A 25777-nucleotide genomic window follows, 5' to 3' on the forward strand; every position below is an offset into this window, starting at 1 on the left:
AAACAGCCATAGGCAATCTGTAAACAAAGGGGTGTGGCTGTGTTCCCTAAAAATTTATTTCTAAAACAGGCAGAGGGCAGGATTGAGTCCTTGGGCCATAGTTGGAGCCCGGCTCTAAGGGCCCAGGGCCAGGGTGTGTGCCCTGAGATGCTTGAAGTCAGAGCGGAAAACATAATGGCAAGCGGAATGGCAACCTCACAGGGAGTTTTAATTAGTAAGCGAATTAGCTCAGACTTAGGAGTGCTGACCACACAGGGGCCTGTCTCACAGGCCAATGAGTAGTAAAACTAGCCTGGGTTCAATCCCAGTTCTCCATTTTCCAGCTGTGTGACCCTAGAAAAGTCAGTTAGCCTCTTTGAGTTCTTCATTTGTTAAATAGGATTGATGGCAATAATAGCAATAACAATAAGAGGAGGAGTTAGTAGTTTCTACTTCAGAGTATTACCATTTTGCAGAATCTTCAGCACCACCAATACAGCGCCTGTCGCCTTGTCTCGTTTTCTCCACCTGTTCTGCCCGCTAAGGAGGGAGGAGACCAGAGGCTCAGCCTTCAGGGTCTCTGCGTCCTAAACTGTCCTTTGGGTGCTGCAAAAGGGTTCCCTTGGGGCTAGGGTGAGCTGGGCAGGGCGGGGGCGGGGGGGCGGGGGGGGCGGAGGACGGAGGGGCAGGGCCTTCACCTCCCTGCCTCGTCCTTTCCCTCTGCCGGGCAAGGCCCCCTCCATGTCCCAGGAACAGCCAGGTGCGCTCCCTTCTCCCGCCAGGAGGTCTTTGCTCCAGAAATGCACAGGCTCCCCGCCTCCCTCTCTTCATACCTGCTTCTTCTCACTCCAAACCCAGGCCACCAGAGCTGCTCCTGCTCACCAACAGCTCCCCCATCGTCCTGTCCCCTCTCTGGTGCACCGGCCATTGCACAGTTACCTTATTTCCTGGGTCATTCACTTGTATGCCTTTGCTGCTAGAATGCAAGGACCCTGAGTGCAGAGTGCTAGTCTAAGAATGCATGGCTGTGTCACCAGGACCTGGCACAGCGCCTGGCACTTAGGCACTTGGTAAATATTCCTATGAAGAACGAATGAATCAGTGTGTTGGGGGGGAGGTCAGGGAGGCTGGGTGGCACTCTTGGCCCACCTCAAGCCCCAGCACTGTGCAGCTGGGAAGCAGGGGGCACATGCTGCTTCGCCCCTCGAACTTCAGCTCCTCTCCCCCTGCAGGGGCGGTGTGGGTGTGGAGCCAGGTGGCGTGCACTCGCAGCTTCTGGTAATAACTGTAGGTGCTGGACAAAACATAAGAAACCACCACCTGAACGCGCTGCCCTGTGCAAACACACAGGCAGAAAGCAGAAGGGAGCTGCCCTCGGAGGGCGCAGGGTGGGTTTCCCGGTTTGATGGTCCGGGCAGCTTGCCAGTCTGTGCTACACAAGGGCTTGAGAGGTGGGATAGGAAAGCCAGGCCCAATCAGTTCCCACTGAGCCCCTGAGAGGGGGAGCCTGTTATCACCCCCAGGCGGGGAGGGGGGAGTCACATGCCCCAGGCCCTCTTGCTGGCGGTGCAGAGCCTGGGATCTGAGTATCTGGGGGGACTGACCAGTTGGGTCAGCGCGTGTCACACATTGACTTAAACATCCTCTCTGTTTCCACCACTACCAGGAAAACCAGGCATCCCAAAGGCACTCAGGCAACTGCTCCCGACTGCTTATTCTGCAAAATCAGCAAACCGGGAGGCTGGGCAGCGTCTGAGTCAGAGCGATGTCTGCACAGCCGGCAGGGCAGCCACCGGGGCAGACCCCGAGCTGAGGGCCGCGGGCCTCGCCCTGTCTGCAACCCCAGGGTGGGGTCCCTGCCAGACCAGTCACTCTGCCAGCTGCTTTCCTGGCTGCGCCACACCTGGAGACGAAGGCCAGGCAGCTTCCAACGTGGAAGTGTCCAGATGCTGAGGCGTGAGGCACCGCTCTTCCTGCCCCCCACCCCGCTCTCCCGCGTGCAGGAAGCAGAGGCTCTCGGTGGTATGTGTGCAGCTCCCCAGTCCCGCTGCCGCGTTCAAACTCCTGCTCTGCTGCTTTCAGCAGCTGGGTCCTTGGGGAAATCCCTTAGGCTTTCTAAGCACCAATATCCACATCTATAAAATGGAACAATAGCAATGGGGGCACCGACTGCTTGGGGCTGGATCAGTGAGACCCAGTGAGGACCCGGTGAGGTCGTGGGCTCGGAGCACCCAGTGCGAGACTGACCATTGTGCACCAGCTCAGTCTTCTCTTCAGCCCCTTCCCCACCCTCACCCAAGGTAGCCCCTGTTGCAGATGCTCAGCCCCTGGCCCAGAACCCCTTTCCAGGTGGCATGTCCACGCCCGGAGCTGCAGGTGCTTGACCGATGGCCTCATACACAGCCTGCTTGAGAGAAGTTACCTGGGTGGCAGAGGCTGCCTGGAGATGCCCGAGGAGACGCGTCCCCGCCTACCTTTATTCCTTGCCCATGTAACAGCCAATGGCAGGTGGCTCTGCCTGCTGCAGGGATATAGAGTCCCAGCTCCACCCTGCAGTTCCACAGCCCACTAGGAGGAAGGATGCTGCCATCTGCGAGCAGCCAGCAGCAGAGAGGCAGGAGGAGCCACACCCCGGCTGAGAACATTCTCGCTTCTGCTCCTGTTTCCTGGGCGAGAGCTAGTCACCTGCCTACAACCAGCAGCAAAGCAGGCTACGAGGTGCGTTACAGGAGTAACTGAGGATGAACTTTGTAGACAGCTCGCCTTCCCTGCCACATGGCCTACTCCCCCCCACCTTCCCTCCCACACGCAGTGACTGAGCACCCCACACTGGGAAATGCTGGGGAACTGCTGCCCTAACCTAACTGGATAGCAGCCTCACAGAGTGTGTGGCCTTCTTGATTAACGGTGACTGCCTAGAATTTCTCCTGAGTTTTGAGGGTGCGTCTGGGCTGAGAGGGCAGCGTTCTGGACCCATTGGTGACATCTCCTATGAGCACAGGAGTTGGGTGGTGGCCTGAGACCTGGGTTTAAACCCCGACTCCACATTCTAGGCCTCATCTGTGAGCTTTTGGTCAAGTTCTCTGCTTTCTTTGCACCTTGGTTTTTCCATATGGCGAACACTGGTTTAACATGACTCACTTCTTGGCTACTACTTCATGGGTACATATGTGGGCTGTATGTAAAGCCTTAGCACATGGCCTGACCTCCGTCATTCTTGCTGAGTTCTGCAAGATGATGAGACAGGGGAATCGGGACAAATAAGACAAAAGTTCAGGGGACCTGAGGTCTGGTGTGGTCGCAGCAAGGCCAGTACCTGGAGGGCAGTGGCTCTCTCTCTCCTGCTCTGTGTGCCCAGGAGAGCCAGTCCCATCTGTACACGCCTGACAGTGGAGCCGGTCTTTCCTGGAAGTGATGCATCTGTGCTTCTACCCAAAGCCCTTTCAAGAAAAGAGCAATGCAGTAGAGAGGAGAGGTCAGCTGCAAAGGGCACCTTCAGCCAGACTGGGGCAGTCCCCAGGGGACAGCAGACACTGCCCCAAACTGGGATGTCACAGGGGGCAACAGAGGCTGCCTTGCCCTCCGCACAGACTGTGGTCAGCAACGTGGGCTACAGCCAGAGGGGATTTTTTTAAATGACTGGACACCAGTGCGACAGGAATCGTGATTACAGTGAATGCTGACCCTTCCCAGAGGCATCTGGGGTCGCTGAGCAGCTCCATGGAGCTGGCAGCATCTAAAGACGTGCATGTCATCAAATGTAAGCTGGGGCTGCCCTTGGAGGGGGCATCTGAGGGAACCCAGATGCTTGATCTAAACGAAGGCAGAAGCCCTTTCAGAAACGGAGCGTTGCAGACTCCACTCGTGTCTCCATCATGTGCTCTCAGAAGGAATATTTACCCACAAGGGTTTAAAGAAGCTTCTCTCATAGTCCCATCAGCTGTTTCTCTGTTTTATCTTTTCTTAAAAATACACACACACATATCCGTTACTAACATTATGTACAAAGTCTCAGACATAATACAAAGGTTATATGGGAATATGTGAGCCTCTCTCCCACCCCTAAGCACCCCAGTTTTTCTGCTCCCTTCCCCAGAGACAAACCACTGCTACTGAGTTCTTGGGAAACCACCTTGAGATCGCCACATTTCTTACAGACACTCGTACTTATATGCCATCTTTTTCTGGTACAAAGGGTTGTGTGCTGCCCACACTACTCTGCATCTTGCTTCTGTGCTGAATCAGCACAGAGAAAACAACCCAGTTCTGTTTTTACAGCCGTATAGCACTGCAGTTTGCTGATGTCCATCGTTTGTGAGCGAATTAAAGCACATTGGACGTTGGGGCTGTTCCTCCACGCTTGCTATTGAAAGCTGTGCTGCCATGAATACCCTTGCACGTGTATCATTCTCACGCCTGTGTCCAAGGACATCTGAAGGGCATTATTGCTGGTTCTAGGGAAAAGCATTCATTACACTCCCACAGAGATCTATAGATCCAGAAACAAACGTTGCCAAATTAGCCACCGAAGATGCTGACTTAACTAACACTTCCACCCCGAGACTACAGTTTTACTTGGGCAGCCAAGATAGGTAACATCTCTGGAGGACCAAGGTGGGGAGAAGTACCAGGACCGGGTGGTGTCAAGGCAGCAGGCCGTATAGCCTCAGACGCGAAGCTGTTTCTCAAGTTAACAACCCCAGCTCTGCCACTGACTGCCGATGCAGCTCTGGGCAACTCACTTAGCCTTGCTGGACCTCAGTTTCCTCTGCCAAATGAGAAGGTGATCCCATGTGCTGCAGAGGGTGGAGGTGAGGAGGAAATGAATTGGTCCAGGTAAGGCCCCGGGATCAGGTGCTTGGCACATGTCATCACTGTTCTTGTTTCTGTTGGGATTATGTGCATAATGGCAGGATTAAGCATCAGGTGCCAGGCCTGTCACATGTTATCACTGTTAACTTGAACTTGTTTTCTAACTAAAGTGTGAATAGCTAATAACGAAATCTGAGTTGTTGATGTGGGGGGCCTGTGGGCTTATGGGCTGACCGATGTCCAGGGAAGACTGGAATCATAGGTCAAGTGGCAGAACTGCAGGGTCTCCTCATCCTTATAATGGAAAATAGGACCTGTCTCCCTCCCTGTCAAGGCTAACTCACTCTTCATGTTTCACTTAAATGCCAGTTCCTTGGGGCGCCTCACCGCTCCCACCCGCTCTGGCCTAGTCAGGGTCCCTTTTATCACTCTGCCCACCCTTCAAAGTTAAACAGGGTGTTCCCTCATAAAGGAGGTTATAGATGATGAATATTCTAAATTTAGCTCACATGTCATCATCATGTTCCCTGCTTGGTGCACATGGCTGTGCTCAGTGGACATGTTCCTACAATCAAATCATTCCCTTTGCTTGACTTGCACATTACATATACACTTAGGAACATTTTCTGAAAACTGCAGAGTTGACCCCCGTCTTAACTGCCCAGGGCATATTTGCCTCTAGTAAAGCCTCATGAATTTTGGATTCTGCTATTTTTAAAACTGCATTTATCTTTGGTTATAAACCCCAAACCACTTCTCCTCGGGTGGGCTGCTCCAAAAGGTGCTGAAATCACAAAGCCAGGACATATCTGAAACCTGGCCAATTCCACACCTCAGGATGCAAAGCACCAGGTGGTGGAGACTCCAAGTTCTCCACATTCTGAGAAGTGCCTTCCATGCCCATCAATTGGGAAACCATTGCCTGATTTCTATACGTGACTTGCAGTGGTTACACCTTGTTGTGACCATGTCTGCACATGCCACCCAGGTTGACAGAAAGCCTCACACCCCCATCACTGGTTTTGGCATTCTGTGTAGCCTCAATAAAAAAAAATACTTCAGAAAAACCATTTACATAGCTACCAGTTGCCTTTCCTGATTCTTCTTGGCATTTGTTATATTGACACAATATTCCCATCTGTTTTCCCATGGCAGATTCTGCGTCTGGCAGTAGAATGACTTTATAGCCTTTTGCCAGACAAATTAATTTTCTTTACTTCCCACTTTAATTATAAATTTCTCCCTTGTTGTCACAGGAGCTAAATCAGCTTGGGTTGGTCTCTCAGGTTGTCCCTGACAGAAGGTAAAATTCGAACAGTAAAGGCTTACCATGCAAGGGAATAATGTCTGAGATGAGAAAAACAAAGTAAAAATGATCAAAACCAAAAGACAAGCCATGACTTGCCTGGCTAGGGACACCACTCAGGATCCTGTCACTGACCAGAGTTACTGAGCGATTCTGGCCTAAACAAGAAGCATCCGATGGGGCAAACGCCTACAGTGGCCAGCCTCCAAGATGGCTCCCAGGGCATCTCACCTCCTGGCCTCTCAGCTTAGTGCCTCTCACACCAAACCATGACTGCCTGTGTGACCAGGAGAGCATGGTGAGAGTTTGTGACTTCCAAGGTGAGGTCATAAAATGCACTGTGGCTTCCATCTTGTTCCCTCATATCAGTTGCTCTGGAAGAAACCAACCGCCATGTTGTGAGGACACTCAACCAGCTCTATGGAGACGCCCACATGGAGAGGAACTGAGGCCTCCTGCTAACAGCCAACACCAACCTGGCAGCCCATGACTGTGCCACCTTAGAAGTGGGTCCTCCGGCCCCAATCAAGCCCTCAGATGTGTAGCCCTGACCAACATCTTGACTGTAACCAGGTGAGAAACTTGGAGCCAGGATCACCCAGCTTTGCAACCACCAAATCCTTGACCCAGAAAAGCCATGCGAGATGATAAATATTTATTGTTGCTTGAAGCCGCTAAGTTTGTCAGCCTCTAAAAGGATGAGGCAAGGATTTGGGATTTTGTATCAATGTCAAAAGAGGCCAGTGGAAGGCTTGAGAATAGATACGATTTTTTGAAGATTAATAAGCTTCACTTTTTTATAGCAGCTCTTGCTAGGTGTACAGAAAAATTGAGCAAAAAATATAGTTTCCATGCATCCTTGCTTCCTCCCACCCTAGGTTCCCCTATTATTAACATGTTGCAATATGTGGCACATTTGTCACAATTGATGAACCAACACTGATAAATCACTTTTAAATCAAGCCCCTAGTTTTACACTAGGGTTCACTTTTGGTGTTGGACCTTCTGTGGGTTTTGATAGATATATAATGACCAGGTATCCACCATCACAGTGTCATACAGAATAGGTTCACTGCCTTCACAATCCCCTACGCCCCACCTGCCCATCCTCCCCCCGTCCCCAATCCCTGGCAACCGCTGATCTTATTGTCTCTACAGTTGGCCTTTTCCAAAATCTCATATTGTTGGAATCAGAGAGCAAGTAACTTTTCAGACTGACTTCTTCTCTCTTAGCAATCATTTAAGGTCCCTCAGTGTCTTTTTCTGGCTTCATAGCATATTCTTTCTATAGCTGAATAATATCCCATGGTATACATGTATAGCAGCTTGTTTATCAATTCACCTACTGAAAGAACTTTAAGGTTCCAGCATGTCTCAAGGCTTGATAGATCATTTCTTTTTATAGCTGAATAATATTCCGTTTTCCAGCTGACCATGGTCTGTTTACCCGTTTGATGGTGTTGTGTGACAGTTAGGCAGTGGATCGATTGGTTGATTGGTACCAATTGTGAAGAAGTGGGGCAAACAGGCTGAGCAGAGAGAGAAGTCCGACTCCCGTGCCATGCTTCTGCCCAGAAGGCAGTCAGCTCCCTCCCTGCCCTCCCCCGTTCCCCAGAGGCCATCCATTGGCTGGAAGGAAATCGGCCTGCCTGCCCCCAGGTTCTCACAGCCTCTACTGAGGGTGTTGGAAGCCTGGCTTTACACGAGCCCCCATGGAATCACAGCACAATGACAATAAAAATACAAAAGGCGCTCCTCATGATATTGTCCTCAAAACCACTGCCACATGTGAAAATAGCCTTCAGTCACTTTTTCCATGCTGGTTCCCAACCCACAATCATGTCTTGCTGGAAAACCCAGCAGACGGGACTTTGAAGATCCCTGTGCATTTCGGGAGAGTGATTCAGAGTTGGGTTTGGTGACTGTGTGTGAACGTGTTTTCAGACAGGCCAGCAGAAGCTCGGCATTGTTTTAGGGTCGCTTCGGACACGGACAATAAATCAAACTTGTCCAAGATGCACATTGGGAAAAGGCACAACCCGACGGCAGCTACACTCTTGGCGCTCCATGGCTCCCATCCCAGTGTTTTAGATTAGGGGCAGCAGAAAAGAGGGCTGGGCTCCCCTGCTTTTCCATTGCTCAATCCATGTTTTCAGTTTGGGTGTTTGCCACCCAGGCTGGGAAGCAGAGTGAGAATGGGCTGATTCGCAGAGGCCAGACTCAGAACCCAGGAAGGGAAGAGGGACTCCCCTAGTGCCAGGGCTGCAGGCCTGCACACTGAACAACCAACTCCGGAGTGAGAGCTAGCACATCCCCTGACCCCAAGGCAGACAAGTGACCTCAGGAGGTGACTGGCCATCTCCAAGCCTTGGTTCTCTGGTGTGTGAAGTGGGAATGAAAGAAACAGTGCCCACCTCCTGACACCTGATTGCTCTGGAGGGTGGATCTTGCACCCCTCCCCTCCAAAAAAAGGGCAGATTTACTAAGGTATAGTTAAGATACCATACAATTCACCCATTAGGAGTGTGTAGCTCAATGAACATCAGTAGATTTAGACCCATGTGCAGCCACCTCCCCAGCACCAGTTAGAATATTTCTAATGCCACAGGATTCCTTCAGGTCTCTTAACACTCAATCCCTGCTCTCCCCGCAGCTGGAAGCAACCTCTCTGGAGCAGTGCTCAGAAGGCGAAATGGGGAGGTCCTCGCTCAGCCTGAGTTTTCTGTAAATGTGTATAGGTACATTATGGAAGTACCTAGTATCAGCACCACCTTTTCCCAGGTGGGACCATTCACACTGAAGCCCCTAGGTTTGGGCATTACACAACCTGTTCAACCGTCCATAGCAGCCTTGTTCATATGCCTCGGTCACTGTCAGTGGTTTTTCCCTAAAACTTGTATTTGCTGGGAGAATTGCTCAGGATACAACAGAAAACGAAGTGGAACTGGAAATTGAAAAAGTGTGGTCTTCCTTCGTTTTAAGAAGATCCCTGTACTGTCTATTACGGAATGACGTACTTGGTTGGAGAGTGAAGGTCATACATTCACTCTTCTCTTTCTTATTCAATGCAGGGGGATTGATTCCTATGATGACATAATAAAAAAAGAAATTCTCTAGGATCCTCGCATCAATTCTGTTTCTGAGGCCAAAGTGGGAAATAACAAAGAAAATAGCCCAATGCCTCTGTTTTGCACATGTAATTGCACACACACACATGCATACTTGCACAGTACATTGACTTTTTCACAGTACAATTTATTCACAGATCATTCTCAAGATGATTCGTCTCCAAGACAAACCTTATTTGTCCAATTGTATTAAATGTCCTTTCAGTTATGGATTCTGCCAGACAAGCCTAAGAACAAAAAGCTCCTCATTCTGCCAGGCTCACCTCCCCATTTGAAGGAAATCTGAAATGCTCCTATGATGAGCTCCCTGAACATGGCATACTTCCATAAAAATCAGCTGGCCATGGAAGGAATAAAATACCTGTTTTTGAACTGTCTCAAAGGCAGTCATGACTTCCTGTAGGATATCCCCATCTGTGATGTTCTGGGACAACTCTTAAAGAACTATTTTCTATTCATCAACAACCATTTTTCAAGTCGGTTGGAAAAGCTGTCCTCATATCTTATATGTAATAGTGTCCTTCAGTCAGGAAACCAATTATTAAAGGAAAAGAAATGAAAAGCTTGCATTTCCCCAAAGCCTACTTTTTTTGGCTAAATGAAATTAGCAACATAACAGTAAATGTAATACGATGCTAACTGTAATTAAATATAATGGATATTAAAATATAAATACACACACATACAAACCAAGACAGGGACTTATAACATCAGTTATATTATTATTGCTGACCTTTTTGCTACTTTCTTAAGTAGAATCCCTTAAAAAACACCATCACTTATAGTCTAATATCATAAAGTATAGTTTAAGCTCTATTTATGTTTAGAGAACTATAAGGATGCTTCCTCCAGGAACTTTCTAGAACAGTGTTTTTTTTCCATGGGTGGTGATTTTGTCCCCCAGGGACATTTATGTGCTGGTGATTGTTGGTTGTCATGAAGGTGGGGGGGGGAAATGAGGAGAACTGATTGATTCAGGCATCATGGGGGCGGGGGCCAGGGACGCTGCACATCCTACAACCCTTGCGACAACTGCGCGACAAGGTGTCTGGCCCAAATGTCGGTCATGCTGAGAACCTGACAAATCATACTCTAGAGCAAGTACTAATGAATATTGCAAAAAAAAAAAAAACCTATTAAAATATTAACAAATTGACTGTCAACATGCCAATTTCCTGGAAAACGAAAGTTTATCCTCTTGAAAAACATCAAACATGATAACTAATCTGTTTTGGGAGAGGATGGAGCATGTTTTGGGGAACTCGCTTTAACACTGTTCATTACTGATCGGAATTCCACCTTCATCCAAATTCCCAAAAAACAAAAACAGGACCAAAACGCCTCTCTCACACCTCTCCTCTCCCCTAGCCCCCCGAGCCAGCCGTGGCTGCTAACGTGCTTGGGACAAAGCACAGGCGGGACTTGGGTTCCACAAGGGACTGTAAATGTCTTTTGTCATGTCTGGGAAGTAGGCTCTGGATGGCGTTGCTTTTTTCTTCCTAATTATCTGCATTTTCTAAACTGATCGCCATAAACTAACATGTTATTTTGTTTAAAAGGAAAAAAAAAGTTGCTCATTGACATAAATCCATCCCTTCCTCTGATTGCTTCAGAATCTTCTAAGGATGGTTTCTGGCCAACACAAGAAAGAAAGGAAGGCCATCAAAAATTGTCCCCAGCTGGGTGTCAGGGGGTTAGTCTCCTTCCTGTAGGGAACAGGACTAGAAGAATATTTTCAAGCTCATCCGTGAGGGGCAGAGACCAAGTGACAACCCTGGCTTTGCCCTTAATGTCACAAACAAAGGAAAATCCAAAGGCCACAGGCGTTTGCTGGTCTTTGGTGACCAAGGAAATGATGCTTCAGACACTTACAGGCCTAAGAGGGACGTGCTGTGTCACTGAGCTCTCCCAGGACCTTTCACAAGACCCTGCAAGCAGGGTTCATTAACCTCGTTTTACAGGCAAAGACCCCAGACTCGGGACAGAAGTGACATGTCTTACTGAAGGTCAAACTATTTCTCCAAATGCCAGCACCATATATAAGTCTTATCAACAGGTTTTGAGAAAGCAGGGTCTTTTCTGAAGCATTCTTTCAATGTTGAGCACATGGCTGGCAGCAAAGGACCACACTGGTCCTGAGCTTTGTGTGGATACATGTGGGGGTCCTGGGGTGCTCCCCCAGATACTCTCTGGCCTTCTGTAAACAGCCTGGGGCCTCTGCAGGGAATGGGGACACAGTGGTGTCGACAGGGCACAGGGGACTTGAGTGGGTAGGTGTAGGGTGGGGCTGCAACCTACTCCCCAAGAGGCTGGGGAGCTTGTTGGTGGGGGGCTGGGAGTAGCATAGGGATGGAACTTGTTTGGGCCCCTTTTAGGGCTTGCCTGGAACTAATGGGGTTCCCATGACATGGGGTTTTTGATGCAAAAACCTGGCAGGAAAGCCCCAGGCAAACGGAAAGGTTGTTCATTCTACCTGCTTAAAAATCACAGGTCTCCTAAACAGAGGGATGACTTGAAACTGGTCCCCGCTGCCTGCCTCACCCACCCTGGAAGGGCTCTCTGGCCCCCAGTCCAGACGGAAGTCCGAGCTGAGAGCCCTACGTGGAGGCAACGCTGTTCACTGATTTCCACTATCCTGAGGACGTCTGCGATCGCTGCCCGGCCTCGGGCCCCTGCTCCGGTCACTTCCTAATGGAGGAAGCAGAGAAGCTGAAACAAGGCCTGTGTGAGAGGAGTGGGGAGAAGGAGGCCGTGGTACTGGCCGGACAGGCCACGTGATTCAAGTGGACTAGAGTAAAACAAAAATGTGGCCCCTTGGGCAAAACCAATTAAGAATTTCAAGACAGAAACAACACAGCAATAAAACGAGGCCCAGGGTCCTGAGTGCGGGCCCAAGCTACTAACCTGGCTGCTGGCCCAGGAAGCCGGCTCTGGGTGCAGGGCCCCAGCGTCTCGCAAGCTCAGGAGTGTGGTTTCATTTTAGGGACAAGAACCTTTAGAGAAGCTGGAAAGGGAGGGGCAGGATCTGACCTGGTTCTTGAACTAGGAGAAAGCTTCCTAGAGGCTGCAGCCTTTGCAGGGTGAGCGTGGGGGTAACCTTGACTTTGGCCTTGAGCCTGGGGAGTGAATGGACAAGTTGGGTGGGGTCTGTAACCATGCTCAGAAACGTTCAAGGATGGAGCCCTTCCCTACATGGCATTCCCAGGGACCGGAGTTCCGCAGAGCCCATTTTGGGAAACCTGGGCTTGAAGATCGGTACTGTCTCATGTCATGCAGGGGGAAACTTGGGCCGGAGAGGGGCCTGAGGCTGGCGGAGGGCACATGGGCCTGACAGAGGCAGAGCAGGGTGCTTGCCTTCTGGGTCCCTGCTTGGATTCTTTGCTGAGCCCAAGGCCAGCACCGGGGACCGTGTGCAGTCACAGGGCCTCGAAACCCACCAGGTGGCCCCAAATGTAACACTGGATAGGCCAGGAGCTCGGACCGGGAAGGAAGGGCGGTGGTAGACATGCTGAGCTGCAGGACCTCTGAGAACAGACAGCTGCCTGCCTCCCGTTCTGTCAGAGGCCCCAGCCCGCTCTTCCGAGGGAGCATGGGTGTGTAATTTAAATCTTATTAAATCATGAATCTGGGTCAGTGGTAATTTATAGATTACCTTCATTAACTGGATAAAAATAATCACCAACTCAACAGTGAGTCATAACAGCAATTTAAAAAAAAAAAAAGGTACAGCTTAGCGCTGGTCGGGGTGTGAGGACATGTCTCCAATTATTTCCCAAAGATTCTGGAGATTGGCAAAAATCAACATGCATTTGGCCCAAGACAACTCCCTTTTCTTCCTCTGAATTTTTCAGCCCTTCAGGAGAAATGCAATCCATATGTTTCGGATTCGTTTACTTTTAAACCATCAAAACAGTGTTTGTCAGAAGCATTTGATGTCCAAGAACCCTTATTTCCTTCTTTTTTAAAGGCCTTTGGTCTTTGAACCAGGAAGCTGACCTGTGTAGAGATGAACTGGAGTTGTCCCCATTAGGAATGCTGGCTGGGCATCCTTCCCCCACCTCCCACCTGCCCTCCTGCCCTGGGGTTGGCCAGGATCCCTAGGAAATCCTCAGCCCATGGGAACCTCCAAGGGTGAGAAGGTGGCCCCGGAGGAGCAGGTCTTCACAGAAATGGACATGACTCCTGTCCCATTTGTAAACAATGGCAGCTTGAGTTTTTTGAGCACCTACTAAGTGCCACCTGGGCAGACTGATATCAGCACCGTGACAGGACCGCTAACTCCTCCTCCCTCCCGCTTCCCTGTCCTCATCTCTCCCCCTTCCTTCTTTCCCGTATTTATGGATTGAAATCGCTTTCCTACGACCTTTTGCTTATTTCCTTTCAGCCCTTTTCCTAGATTTATTCCCATGTACTCACAATCGTTCTGCACATCCAATTTACATCCTCCTTTCAGCCCCTCAGCCTTCTCACCGAGAACATTTTCACGCAATCAGAAATGTTTCAGACATGCCCCTTCAAAGGGTGCATGCCACTCCTCACTATATTCGCCTCATCCCACAGGGGACACCACTCTACCCCTCAGGTGAATACTGGGTTGATTCCAGGTTTTTGTTTTGTGCTACGACCAATAAACCATGAACATCTTGGGCACAGACCCTGAAGAGTGTGTTCTGGCTTCAGTTCATTCTAACTCAGGACCTCTGGGGACACAGTCCAGACCAATGAAAGAGTAAGAATAGTTAACATTTACTTAACACTTACTAGGCGTCAGGCACCCAGCCAAATTCTTACATTTACTGTTTCACGTAATCCTCACCACAACCTCATGCAACCACAGCCAGAATGCCCATTTCACAGATGAGAAAACTGAGGCCCATGGGCAGAAATAACCCACTGTAGACAAGCCACACTGCCCGCAGCTGTCAGAGCCGGGACGCAGAGGCAGGAAGCTGTGTTTCCTGAGGCTGCCAGAACAAATTACCACAAACTGGGTGGCTTAATACAATGGAAATTTATTCTCTCACAGTTCTGGAGGCCAGAGGTTCTAAATCAAGGTGCGGGCAGGGCTGGCTCTTTCTAGAGGCTGAGGGAGACCCCAGCCCATGCTTCGCTCCAGCTCCTGGTGGATGCCAACTTCCCTGCCCTGCAGCTCCTTCACTCCGTCTCTGCCTCCATCATCGCAGGGCTTTGCCCTGGGTGGCTCTCTGCTTTTCCTTTTCTGTCTCTTATAAGGACAGTCATCATCGGATTAAAGGCCACTCTAGTTAGGATAACCTCATGTCAAGATCTTTACCATAATGACACCCACCCACAAAGATGCTTGTTCCAAGTAAGGGTCCCATTCTGAGGTTCTGGGTGGAGGCACCATTCCATCCCCTAAAGTTGCCTTGTTCCAAAGGGGACCTCCGGGAGGAAGGGACAGTTGGGCCGCAACCTGAAGGATGCAGGTGTCCTGGGTGGGGGACCGGCGTGGCCCTGATGCCCTGTTCCCTTTCTCAGTTGGCGGACCAACAGCCCCACTGCTGAGGCACACATCTCAGGGCTCTTGGACAGTGGCACTTAAAACCTGCCCACAGCTCAGCTGGGCTGGCCGCGTGTTCTCCATGTCAATCAGTGGCTGTTGTCTTGGGGTGAGGGGATGGCTGTCTGGGTCCAAAGAGGGAGCGAGCAGAAGTGAGAGCTCCTAAGAAGTGAGTCCAGCCCTCCCTCCCCTCACACGCAGAGGGACCCTGTGCTCTGCCTGCGAACTCTCAGAAAGAACACTGTGTCATCATTATGCATTTATTTTCATTTTTCTGCTTATAAAATAAATGCAGGACACTTGGATGGAGTGCAAATTGATGTGCCTTCAGGGAGAGCACTTGGACAGTGTCCCTTGAAATTTAAATCCCATGTCTCTTTGACCCCACATGCAGAATTTATCCCATTGCTTTCCCCCCACAGGTGTGCAAGAATCTATGCGATCTCAAATGCTAATCTTAGTGGTGTTGGAAGAGCAAATCGCACTCAGCCACCTAGAAAGATGTGACCTTGGCCAGCTACATGATCTTTATGATCTCATTTCCCGGCCCTGTCAAACAGGGAGGGTAATAACAGAACCCACTTCCCAGGGTTATCGGGAAGATTACATGACTTAATAGAAGTGAAGCACTTATGAGCCTCACACACAGTAGGGGCTCAAAAATGCTGGCTCTGGTCTACAGCATTCACTAATTTAACATACACATACTGAACCCCCTTTGCGTGTTGAGCACTGCCCTCCACCAAGAAATACAGGAGTCTAATCAAAGTCGTTGCCCTCAGGACCTTCCACCCCCTGGATAGGGGGCAGAGAACAGACAAACAGTGTGCAGGGGTGCCCGGTCGTGCCAGGTCCAGTGAGGAAGAGCCAGAGGGCAAGGCGCACAGAGTGGGTGGATGGCAGCGGGTGCCATGGAAGGTGGCATGGGCAAGGAGGGCCACTCAGGCAGTGACATTTCAGTTAAAACCCGGAAGGAGGGAGGGCTGTGTTCTGACCCAGTGGTTCCCGGCTGGGTGCTGCTGTCCGTGATTGAAGGTCTTTTTTGCTCTCAGAACTGGGAAGGCGACAGAGTGAGAGGGGTGTCACTGGCATCCGGTGGGCAGAGTCTGGGGTGATGCTGAACATCCTAAGCAAGACATACCCCACAAGAAAGGATTTTCTAGCCCAAAATGTCAATGCCAAGCCTGAGAAACGCGCTCCCACTTCCATTTTTTTCTAGGCCTATGTGTTTTTTAAAATGACATCATACAACACATATAATTTATAATCTGCCTTGTTATACCTGATAATATATGGGGAATTTTATGTATCAAAAGAGTATATTTCTTTTATAATTCTTTAAGAGCTATATAATGGCCCAGGATATCATACTGTACAAATACCATAGTGTATCCTATACAATATAATAGAAATACTGTGTAATATACTGTACATAAAACCATAGTAGAGTTCACTGATTTTTACAGTAGTGGACTTGGAGGCTATTTCCAACTTTTCACTATTAAAAACACCTCTGTGATAGATACTCTCATCCCAAATCTGCTCACCCTTCCCTACTCCCTTCCCTGCCCCAATCCCTAGCCAGGAATCGGGTATCCTTGGTGAGGAAGCGTGCCTTGAGGCATCTGCGGCAAACTGCTTGCAAGGCTGAAAAGCAGGTGAGCCAGCAGCCTGCAGTTCCTTCACCTCTGCGAAATGGACGTAATAACAGCTCCACCTCCTGCAGTGGTTGTAGGATCTAAAGGATGAATACAAAGCCCACGGCACAATGATGGGCAGCCGGCACCAGTGACTCCCAGATGGCCCTCGAGCACCATCTCCTCACCCCATTTCCACTCTCAAACCCAATTCCACATCTGCCAACATCAGGAATTGTCACCCTCTTTCACCTTTGCCAATCAAATCACCAACATTGATATCTCATGATTTTAATTGATATGCATCAAGGGATCTCTGCCAGTCATGTGAGTAAAGTGCTAACTTGCCAGCTGGGAAGGTGAGAGGTCAGTGTCATGATGGCTGTGGGGTGGGCAAAATGGAAGAGGCTGGCAGAACTGTATCCCCTTTAAGTACATGCCTAAAACAACGCATCTTTCACAAATCTGGAGTGTTGTGCAACCACAATAACTGACTGAATGACGCACACACACACACACATAAAGTTATATCTTCTATATAAGTATATGTATTTATTTATATCTTAGGCAACTGAAAGGCAACGTGGTTTAGTTGAGCGGCCCAGTGGACACTGTAAAGAATGTGGCTGCCTATGTTAGGCAAAGCTGCTGTCAGTGAGTTTTCATTGAGAATGTAAAAGTAGACCTAAAAATAAAGTGAGCTTCCTGCCTCACACGGTATGCTTAAATTGATTTCTGGTAGACCAAAGACTAAAATGTTAGGTAAGCAAGTAAGCAAATAATGAAACTAAAAGCAATAGAAAAATACATATGAATGAATATTTTATAACCTTGGGGATGGAAAGAATCTTTTGAGGTATGGCCCGGAAGACTGAAACTACGTAGAAGAGTTGACTACCTAAAATCAAAATAGAAGACTCTGAACAGCAAATAAAACATAAACAAGGTAAGAAATGACAAAATTGATATAAACTAGGGAAAATATGTAAAATGTGACAAACATGGTATAAAGCCTTAACATATAAAGAGTAATTGCTAATCAATAAGAAAAAAAAGGTCAACTGTACCTTCATATCAATAGGATATAAACAGGTGACTATCTAAACAAGAAATGCAAAATACACATAAAACAACCACCTCATCTAGTTCAGTGCCTCCCATATCATAGATTTTCAGTGAAATGTTTCTTTGATGCCTGAATCTGTCCTGAATCACATAACAATAGCTCACAAAGTCCTTACCAGGGGTTCTAGAGAGACAGGACAAGCACAGAACCCATCCTGTCTTCAGGCCTGCATAAAGTCAGTGTATTCACAACAGTCTCTTGGGACGTTCCTGCCACTTTTGAGCTGTGACTTTGGCCAAATGCCTCACTGCCTAAGCCTTATAACTGGAGTAGATGAGGACAAATAAGGACAATATTAATACCAACCTCAAGGGGCTACTGCATGCATTAAGCAAGTCAATACATGTAAAGTATTTAGAACAGCACCTGGCTCATCATAAGGACTAAAAAACACACCCCAAAATTCAGAAATAAAGCTAGAGAAGCCAGGGAACGCCCACCATTCACTGATCCTTTCAATCAACAAGTGCCTAGTCATTGCCAAGTGTGTGCCAGGCACTAGCACAGCATGATAGATGCTGATTAAATATTAAATTAGAAAAGGAAGCAGTCACAGTCAGTTGGGGTGGGGGATGACCTAGGACAGGGGGGTCTCCTAGTTGGGGGAGGGACCTCCAACTTGGGCCTGACCCTATCTCAGCAGCCTGGAGAAGCCTTCTGGAGAAGACACTTCTCAAACTGAGCCTGGAAAGATGAGTAGGACTTTTCCAAGCAAAGATTGTTCCAGGCAGAGAAAGCACTCAACTCAGACTCTCAGATGTGCAAGAGAACCCAAAATAATTTCCATCCACATTGTCTCATAATGTTGCCCTGTCATTAAAGCAGGATGGTTTGGAAGCCAGACTGCCCCAGGTTACATCCAGGCTTTGCCAACTTGCTGGTGTGTGTGTGGAGGGTGGGGGGGGTGTTTGTGTGTGTGTCGTCTGTCTGCCTCAGTCTCCTCATCTGTGGAATGAGGATGAAAGTGGTATTGCTCATGTGGCTGTGATTTCAGGCATGTGAAGCAGGAACGAGAAGGTCCGCGTGTTAGAGGCACCCTCAGGCTGACCTCTGGGCCAGAAATCCATCTCTTTGGATGGGATTTTCAATTGGTCATACAAGTGGTCCCAAAAGGCCATTGCTCAAGAGTTAGGAGTTTTGGCAGCACAAAACTGGCCTTCCCAGATCATCTCCAGGACGATTCTGCTTCAGGCTTCCCCCGCTTGGGATTTGGAGCCAGATCAACCTGCATCACGGGATGAGGGGTGTCGCATGCTGGCGGTGTTTTGCCGCATGCCTGGCCTCTACCCACCAGCTGCCAGTCCAGCCGCACCCAACTCACCAGCACCACCACCGGGTACTGACAACTAAATAGCTGCAGACATGGCCCAGCGCACCCTGGGGACAATCTCACCTCACTGTGAACCACGGTTCCAGGGCAATTTGGGGTTTCCTGGGAACAGCCAGCCTGGGAGAGAGGCTCCTTCCCCATAAGGGATGGTATCTGCACTCCACCTGGTGTCCACAGGCCAAATTCCAACATTGGGTGTATTTTCTTTGATCCGGGAGACATTTTCAATCTCCATGATGAGCTGACAACTGAGTCTCAAAAATCAGGAACATTTCACATAAAAATCCCTCTTTCTGGCTTCTCTTGAAAACTGGGAATGCCTGGTAGCACTGTGTATGCATTCCACAAAGCAGCCATTCTCGAGGACTGAGTTGCATCTGCCCTTTCAGAGGGACACGGGCTTCCTGCTTGGCACAGTCCCCACTGCCCTCTGTTCCCCCTAACCGACAAGGACCACAGTCAGCTTCTATCGACCCCATTCCATTGTTACCACACTGCCGGCACCTGAGGCGTCTGAATTTGGAACTCAGTCTAATGTGTCTGTCTGCACGTGCACACACGCATACATACACAAGCACACATACACAAAGATATACACACACAGACCCATACATGTATACACACCTACGCATGCATGCATATGCACAAACCCATAGGCACATGTGTGTGCAAACACACATGTGCACACAGACCCCCATGGCTCACCTCTGCCTATCCACCATGGCCCAAGGCACATGCATCCCTGATGTGAACACTTGGCTGAAAGGCTCTGTCTTTATGCCACCCTTCCCACAGGGTCTCTTTGGGTGTCTTGCCCAATTGATGAATGGGACAGCTTGGCTCTCGAAAACTGCTGCATGTGTTTATTATGGCGATGAGTGTGGGCCGGGCCCACTTCTGGCTTGTGTAAGTGTCAAATGGTGACAACATGTGCTCTACAGAAGGCAGATGTCAAAGTGAGCTGGTGCAGGCGAGCACCGCCTGGGCGCCAGGACCACCCAGGGGCAGCGCTCACTCCAGCCCGGTCTCTGGTCACCGTGGCACTTCCCAGGCCTGGGAGAGAACTAACGGGTCCAGAGAGTAACTCCAGGCCTTCAGGCCTCCAGGCCTCCAGGACAGGCCTGATGTGTGAGGACGGCAGTCCACCTGGGCAAGTGCAGAGAGCCGCCAGACATTGCCCGCTGCCCCCCCCCAGTCCTGGAAGAGCCCGCGGGCCTGCACAACCATCCTTTGTGTCCTGTCCAGAAGATTCCCAGGCCCCATTCCAGCCCCACTGAGGCCACAGGCTCAGACTCCACCAGGCAGAATGATTTTCTCACCTCTGCTTGAACAACAGTAATTCCACTAAGGTGTGATAGGTACCAGGCATTTTTTATTCACTTGAAATGTTAATGCTGAGTTTTCACAACCTTTTGAGGAAGATGGTTTATTATCCCAGTTTTGTTAAAGCTCAAAGGTTGCATCAACAGCTAAGATTTATTGAACACTTAGTATGTACTGAACATAATTTTGAGCATCTAACAGACATCCTATCAATTGATCCTTTTGGCAATTTTATGAAAGAAATTCCATTATTATTCCCATGTTATAATTAAAGAAATTGAACTCCAAATGATCTCTTTCCCTCCTCTCTCCTACGGGTCACTCTTTAGGCTGATGTTTATCGGATCCTTATATATGCCAGGCACTGTGTCAGGCACTTGACTGCCACCATCTCAGTCAATCCCCCCACAGCCCAGGGAGGTACATGCTGTTGTCCCCAGTTCACAGTGGAAGGAAACCAAGACTCAGTGTTAGGCATGGGGTCGGCAGGCCTGGCCAGGACTCAGGCATCAGGGGGACTGGCCGCCCCAGTCTGGGCTTCTCAACGAGCATGAGCGCACAGTACCCTCTGGTCCAGAGCTGAGCCCAGAAGCCAGTCAGGCCTGGCAGCCAAATGTAGTCACTTGGCTAAAACCAGCTCCCTTCAAGAGGCTGTATATGTTAACCGGATTCTGGAAACAGCCAGATAGGGGTTCAGACCTCAGCTTCACCACCCACTTCTTGGCTGTATGGACTTAGCAAGTTTCTCAGCCTCTGGAAGCTTCTGTTTCCCAGCTGCACCACGGAGAGTGGAATAATCATGAAGGCAACACATGCACCACATGCAGAAGGTGTAACCTAGCCCAGTGCCTGACATGGGAAGTGGCTGCTGCCGCCACTGAAGTTTGCTACAATTTTTTATGTTGGTCTTGGTTTCCCCCTGGTTGCCCCCTTTTGTGGGCTCGGAGGCCCCTAGCAGAGCTCATGCTTGCTTATGAGACATGTCTGTTTATCCTAAAGATGCCCACTTCCTACGCCTTTCCACCATATTCAGAGATTTTGCAAAAGCCCATTATCTTCTCATTGTAATGATCACTGTGAACTAGAGCTTTAGAATCTAAAAAAAAAAGCTAACTGAACTTGAGAAAAGGAGGGAATATTTTTTCCCCCTGAAAGACAGAAGTGTGCAGAGAAAACTTGGAAACCTGACATCATTCCTGGTTGAGGCAGTTTTCTCAGCCTCATAGATATGTATCAAATAATTACAGCTCACTGCTATAATTCAACACCTGGGCTATGGTGAAATTATTTTTAAATGCATCACCGGATTGTTTGATGTTTGATTTATGCCTGGATGTTAAGGCACTAGACAAAAATCTAATACCAATGCTCCTGAGGCAGCTCCATGGTGAAGCCAAGGAAGGTTGGCGTGCTGGAGACTGAAGATGGCTTACCCACAGGGCAACCAGCCATCCTGTTGCTGGAACCAGGGGTTTCCTGGGATGCCAGGCTTGTAGTGCTAAGCTGGGAAAGCTCTGGGCAAACCTAGATGAGTTGGCCACCCAACCTACCAAACACATATTCTGGCCTTTTCCCAAAACAAAAAAAAAATCCACATTTTAATCAAGGCAACAATGCATCCAGCTAAAAAACCCTGTGGCCAGGGACAGTCAGGGGGTACAGTGGTGGCCAATGAGATGGGAGTAGAAGTCCTAAATAGAGATGCAGGGGAAACTCTTTAAAGGGGACTGATTCAGAAGGTACCTTTCTTTTCCACCTCCCTGCATCTTCCCTGCTTGGGATGTGGTTATGATGACTGGAGCTACAGCTTGCATCTTGGGACCACGAGATGAACTTGAGGCTGGAAGCTATGCTTTTAGAATGGCAGGATGGAAAGCAAAGGAGCTCAGGCCCCTGATGACATGACGGAGCCACCCATCCAGCCCTGGACTTTTTCTTTTAAATAAGAAATAAATTAACACTGCATTCTTTAAGACACTCTTTTACAGGCTTCTGTTCATAGCAGCCAAGTCAGTAAAGTGGCCGAGTCCTGGTTTCCCTGGGACTGGCTGAGCTTTAGCTCAGAAACTCCTCGGTCCCAGGCAGACCTGGGAAAGTTTATCATCTGAGAATGGATACAATGGGATTTGGGGACTCAGGAGGGGGCTTCACTTTGGAGGAGGTTTCTGAAAAAAAGATGACCCTGGATGAGGCCCATGAGTGTGACAGGATGGAGCCCAGCCTTCTGTGCCCCCAGCAAAGGGGCAGAGGGGCAATCCAGAGAGCACGCCTCAGCCTGTGCTGGCATGAAATCCAAATGTGTGTGTACCACTCCTGATACGCACACAGCGCGTCATTTATCACCAAGCACCCTCCAAGAAGGCTGCAAGAATGCAGGTGTCTGTCCCCCTTTCAATAACTGGAGCACCTACTATGGGCCAAGCCGTGGCTGGCCCTGGGAACAGAGTGGAATATAAAAAAGTAGATGGTTCTTGCCCTCTTGGAAAATACAGGGACTAAAGAATCAACCAGTAAATAAATGCATAATTATAACTTGTGATACTGGTTATGAAGAAAAGGTTATAGACGAAGTGGGGAGCAGGCACCACCTACGTAGGTGGGGAAAGCAGGAGAGACCCCCGCCCAGACGCAGCAGGTGAGTGGAATTTGAAGGCCATGGGGAGCCTGTGAAATGCTCTCCAGCAGAGGCAGAGGCCTGGAGGCAGGAGCGGCTTTCCCAGTTGAAGGCCCAGAAAGGAGTGGACGTGGCAGCGAGGGAGGGAAGCCGGGGGTGAGGCTGGGTGGGGAGGCAGGGGCCCTGCCCAACTAGAAGATCTGGCTTTGCATTTCAGTTCTGCCACTTGGTTGCTGTGTGACTGTAAGTCAATTAACTACTCTGAGCCTCAAGTTTCTCACTTGTAAAATGAGATAATCCTAGGGTAGTTTTGAAGCAAAGAAGCAAAAATATCAAGTAGTTGGCCTCTGGAGGAAATAGTAGAATCCCTACCCCCAAGCCCTGAAGGAGCACTGCTTTCTCAGATGATCATTATTTAATCAATGATTCGGGGGAGTAAAATGACCCGGTTCTGAACACAGCCTTGCCGAAGCAAGAGTGGGTTCACTCAGAGAATCCTCTGTAACCGTCGGGCTCATCTTTTCAGCCCTGGCAGAGGCCTCCCCTGGCCCCTCCCACCCTGCTGTGCCCGAGTGGGTGGGGGGGGCAACACCTGAGCAGGTCATTACAACTGAAGACCAAGGGAGGCCGTTGTCCAGTTTCTGGAGTGTTCCCCCACCTCCTCACAGCTCACCTCCATGCAGCAGACGGTGGATTTCCTGCCCGTCCTTGAGCAGACACGGGGAAAGGCCAGGACACCATTCGCTGAAGCTCCGACACCGCTTACGCCCCGGCCCTGCCCCTCCTGTACCCCTGGCTCTCCCGGACCCAACCTGAGGGCCCTGCGCCTTCTCCGGGAGTAAGGAGCCGCGGCTTTCCCCGCACTCCCCTTGGGGTGTCTGTAACCGCAAAAAACCCTTTGAAATAATTACAAGCCGAAGTACCCTATAGCTTCCCTTTCTCCATAAAGGGCTTCTGCAAACACGTCCAAGAGGCCCCACGGTGCTGTGGCATCTAGAGGCCGGCTCTTGCTTTCTGAGGGAGGAGACGCTTCTGAGGGGCCTGCACGGAGACGTCTCTGGTCCACCCGAGAGAGGGACTCCACCAGCCCCGCATGCCTTCTACCTCGTCCTCGGGGCGCCCGCCTCTGGCCGTCGACCCCATTCTCATCGTGCCCCCCTCAGAACTCCTGCAGATGGCATCTGTCTCAGGGCGGCTTCCCCAGGAGCAGAGCCTGGACGAAGATTCATGGGCACATGACCCACTGAGGACCCGCTGCCAGAGGAGACCAGCAGGGATGTGGGGCAGCAGGCCAGGGACAGGGAGAAAGGGAAGGCGGCATTTCAGGTGAGTCCGGGGAAGGGGGCTTCCGCCCACTCCTGCCGGGGCTCTGGAGGGTAAGTGACCCCATAAGGGTCCTGACCCAGGGCCAAGCTGCCAGAACCCCCCTCCCCACACGGTCCCCGGCTACGGGCCACCCTGGGCGTGCAAACTCCCAGATACTTCCAGACCTCTGGGCCTGCCCCGTGTGGGTCCCGGAGTCCCAGGGCAGTTCTCCGAAGACCAGTCACGGGAGGCAGAAGCTCCGGGGGGAGGAGGCCCAGGGAAGGAGCTCACAGAAATGGCGCACGGCCCCCACGGATTTCTGGAAGGAACCCCTCCTCCTCCAACGCTTCATGAGCAACTATTCGCCGGCCCCGGCCCCTGAGCACCCGCTGACAGCAGCCTTGTTTCTGTTCTCCATCCCAGAGTCCAGCCCACCCTCAGCTCACAGTAAAGGGACCAAGCAGCGCAGGGCTGATCATGTGACTGGGCGCAGACAGCCCGCCCTCGGATGCTCTCCTCCCCCCAGCCTGCCCGGTGCGACTGCCCTCTTGTCCCCACCTTCCCACTCTCCACTTGTTTCACAGCTGGACCAAGAGGGCCTTGGGCGCACACCACCTCTCACATCCCTGTAGCCTCGGGGTTTGCCAGGTGGGGTCCCCAGACCAGCAGCATCAGCCTAGCCTGGGAACTTACTAGAAATGCAAAATCTCAGCCCCGTCCCAGGCTAAGGAATCAGTCTAGGCTTTAAGGAGACCCCAGAGATTAAGGACTACAGCTCCAGCACGAAGCTCCTCAGAGCCCCACACAGGGCCGGGGACTTCGAGTGTCTGGGGCCGATTGTGTGCTGTCTTGAAGGTTAAGAAGGCAAAACACACGTTAAGACCCTTAGTGCCTGGCACATACTAAATGCTCAATAAACAATACAGATGATGCAAAAGCCCTCACATGAGCAACCCTTGGCACTATTGCTGTGATTGCTGCTTATCCTGGGAATCTCTTCCCTCCCCAGCCGACTTCTGGACCTCTTGTCCCATCTGCCTCAAAAGCAAGGGTGAATCTGCTACTGGCCTCTGAGTGGCGTCTTTCATGGGAATGGAGCAGAGAAGATGCTACCCAACACATGCAGCCAGACCTGTGTGCACCTCCTGGCTTACCTGAAAGTCGGCGAGGTGTGCTGTCTCTTGGAGGCTGGTCGGACCCAGCTTGCCCGCACCTCCTGGCAGTCCACTGCCCTTACTCGATCATCTCTGGACATCCTTCTCCCAAGGTCTGCCTCCCAGTCTGCTCAGCCAGGTGACCATAGCAGACTCTGAAATTCACTACCTGAAGCAACATTAGAAAGAGTAAGAATTAAAGTATTTTCTTTGTAAAAAAGAAAAACCAAGCCCCGTCCATATCATATCATGTAGAATTGTCATACTCCTTTTCTAAGCTAAAAGAATCTGAAAGACCAAAAGGCAGGTGTCCTTCCTGATGGCCCCAGCCAGAGTTGTAGGGCCACCCTCACTGGATCACCTTCAACTGGCTCAGGCTGTATGTCCACCCCTAGGCCGACTGCTGCAGCCAGGCGTACGCACTGTGCTAACTGGCAGACCCTGGGATACAAGCCCCACTTGTAGGCAAGCTCCTGGGTATGGTCAGCCCCGCTGATTCCCCCTGGGGAAGTGGAGAGCTGATACCCAGACCAGGCAATGGA

At 50.2% G+C, this 25777-nt stretch overlaps 2 long non-coding RNA genes across 4 annotated transcripts in view; one reads left to right on the forward strand and one right to left on the reverse strand.

The window, feature by feature from the left end:
- Positions 1–25401, reverse strand: part of LOC140849440 (uncharacterized) — a 115220-nt gene extending 89819 nt beyond the window's left edge. For all 3 annotated transcript variants that reach the window (XR_012131253.1, XR_012131254.1, XR_012131252.1), the window contains exon 1: positions 25236–25401. This is a non-coding gene — a long non-coding RNA (uncharacterized lncRNA). The remainder of the gene's footprint in view (positions 1–25235) is intronic.
- Positions 2521–9461, forward strand: LOC140849744 (uncharacterized). The gene is made up of 3 exons (XR_012131920.1): positions 2521–2697; positions 6467–6670; positions 8751–9461. It is a non-coding gene; the product is annotated as an uncharacterized lncRNA (long non-coding RNA).
- Positions 25402–25777: the final 376 nt, after the last annotated feature.

This window comes from Manis javanica, chromosome 5 (assembly GCF_040802235.1).
Source record: "Manis javanica isolate MJ-LG chromosome 5, MJ_LKY, whole genome shotgun sequence".
Taxonomy (NCBI): domain Eukaryota; kingdom Metazoa; phylum Chordata; class Mammalia; order Pholidota; family Manidae; genus Manis; species Manis javanica.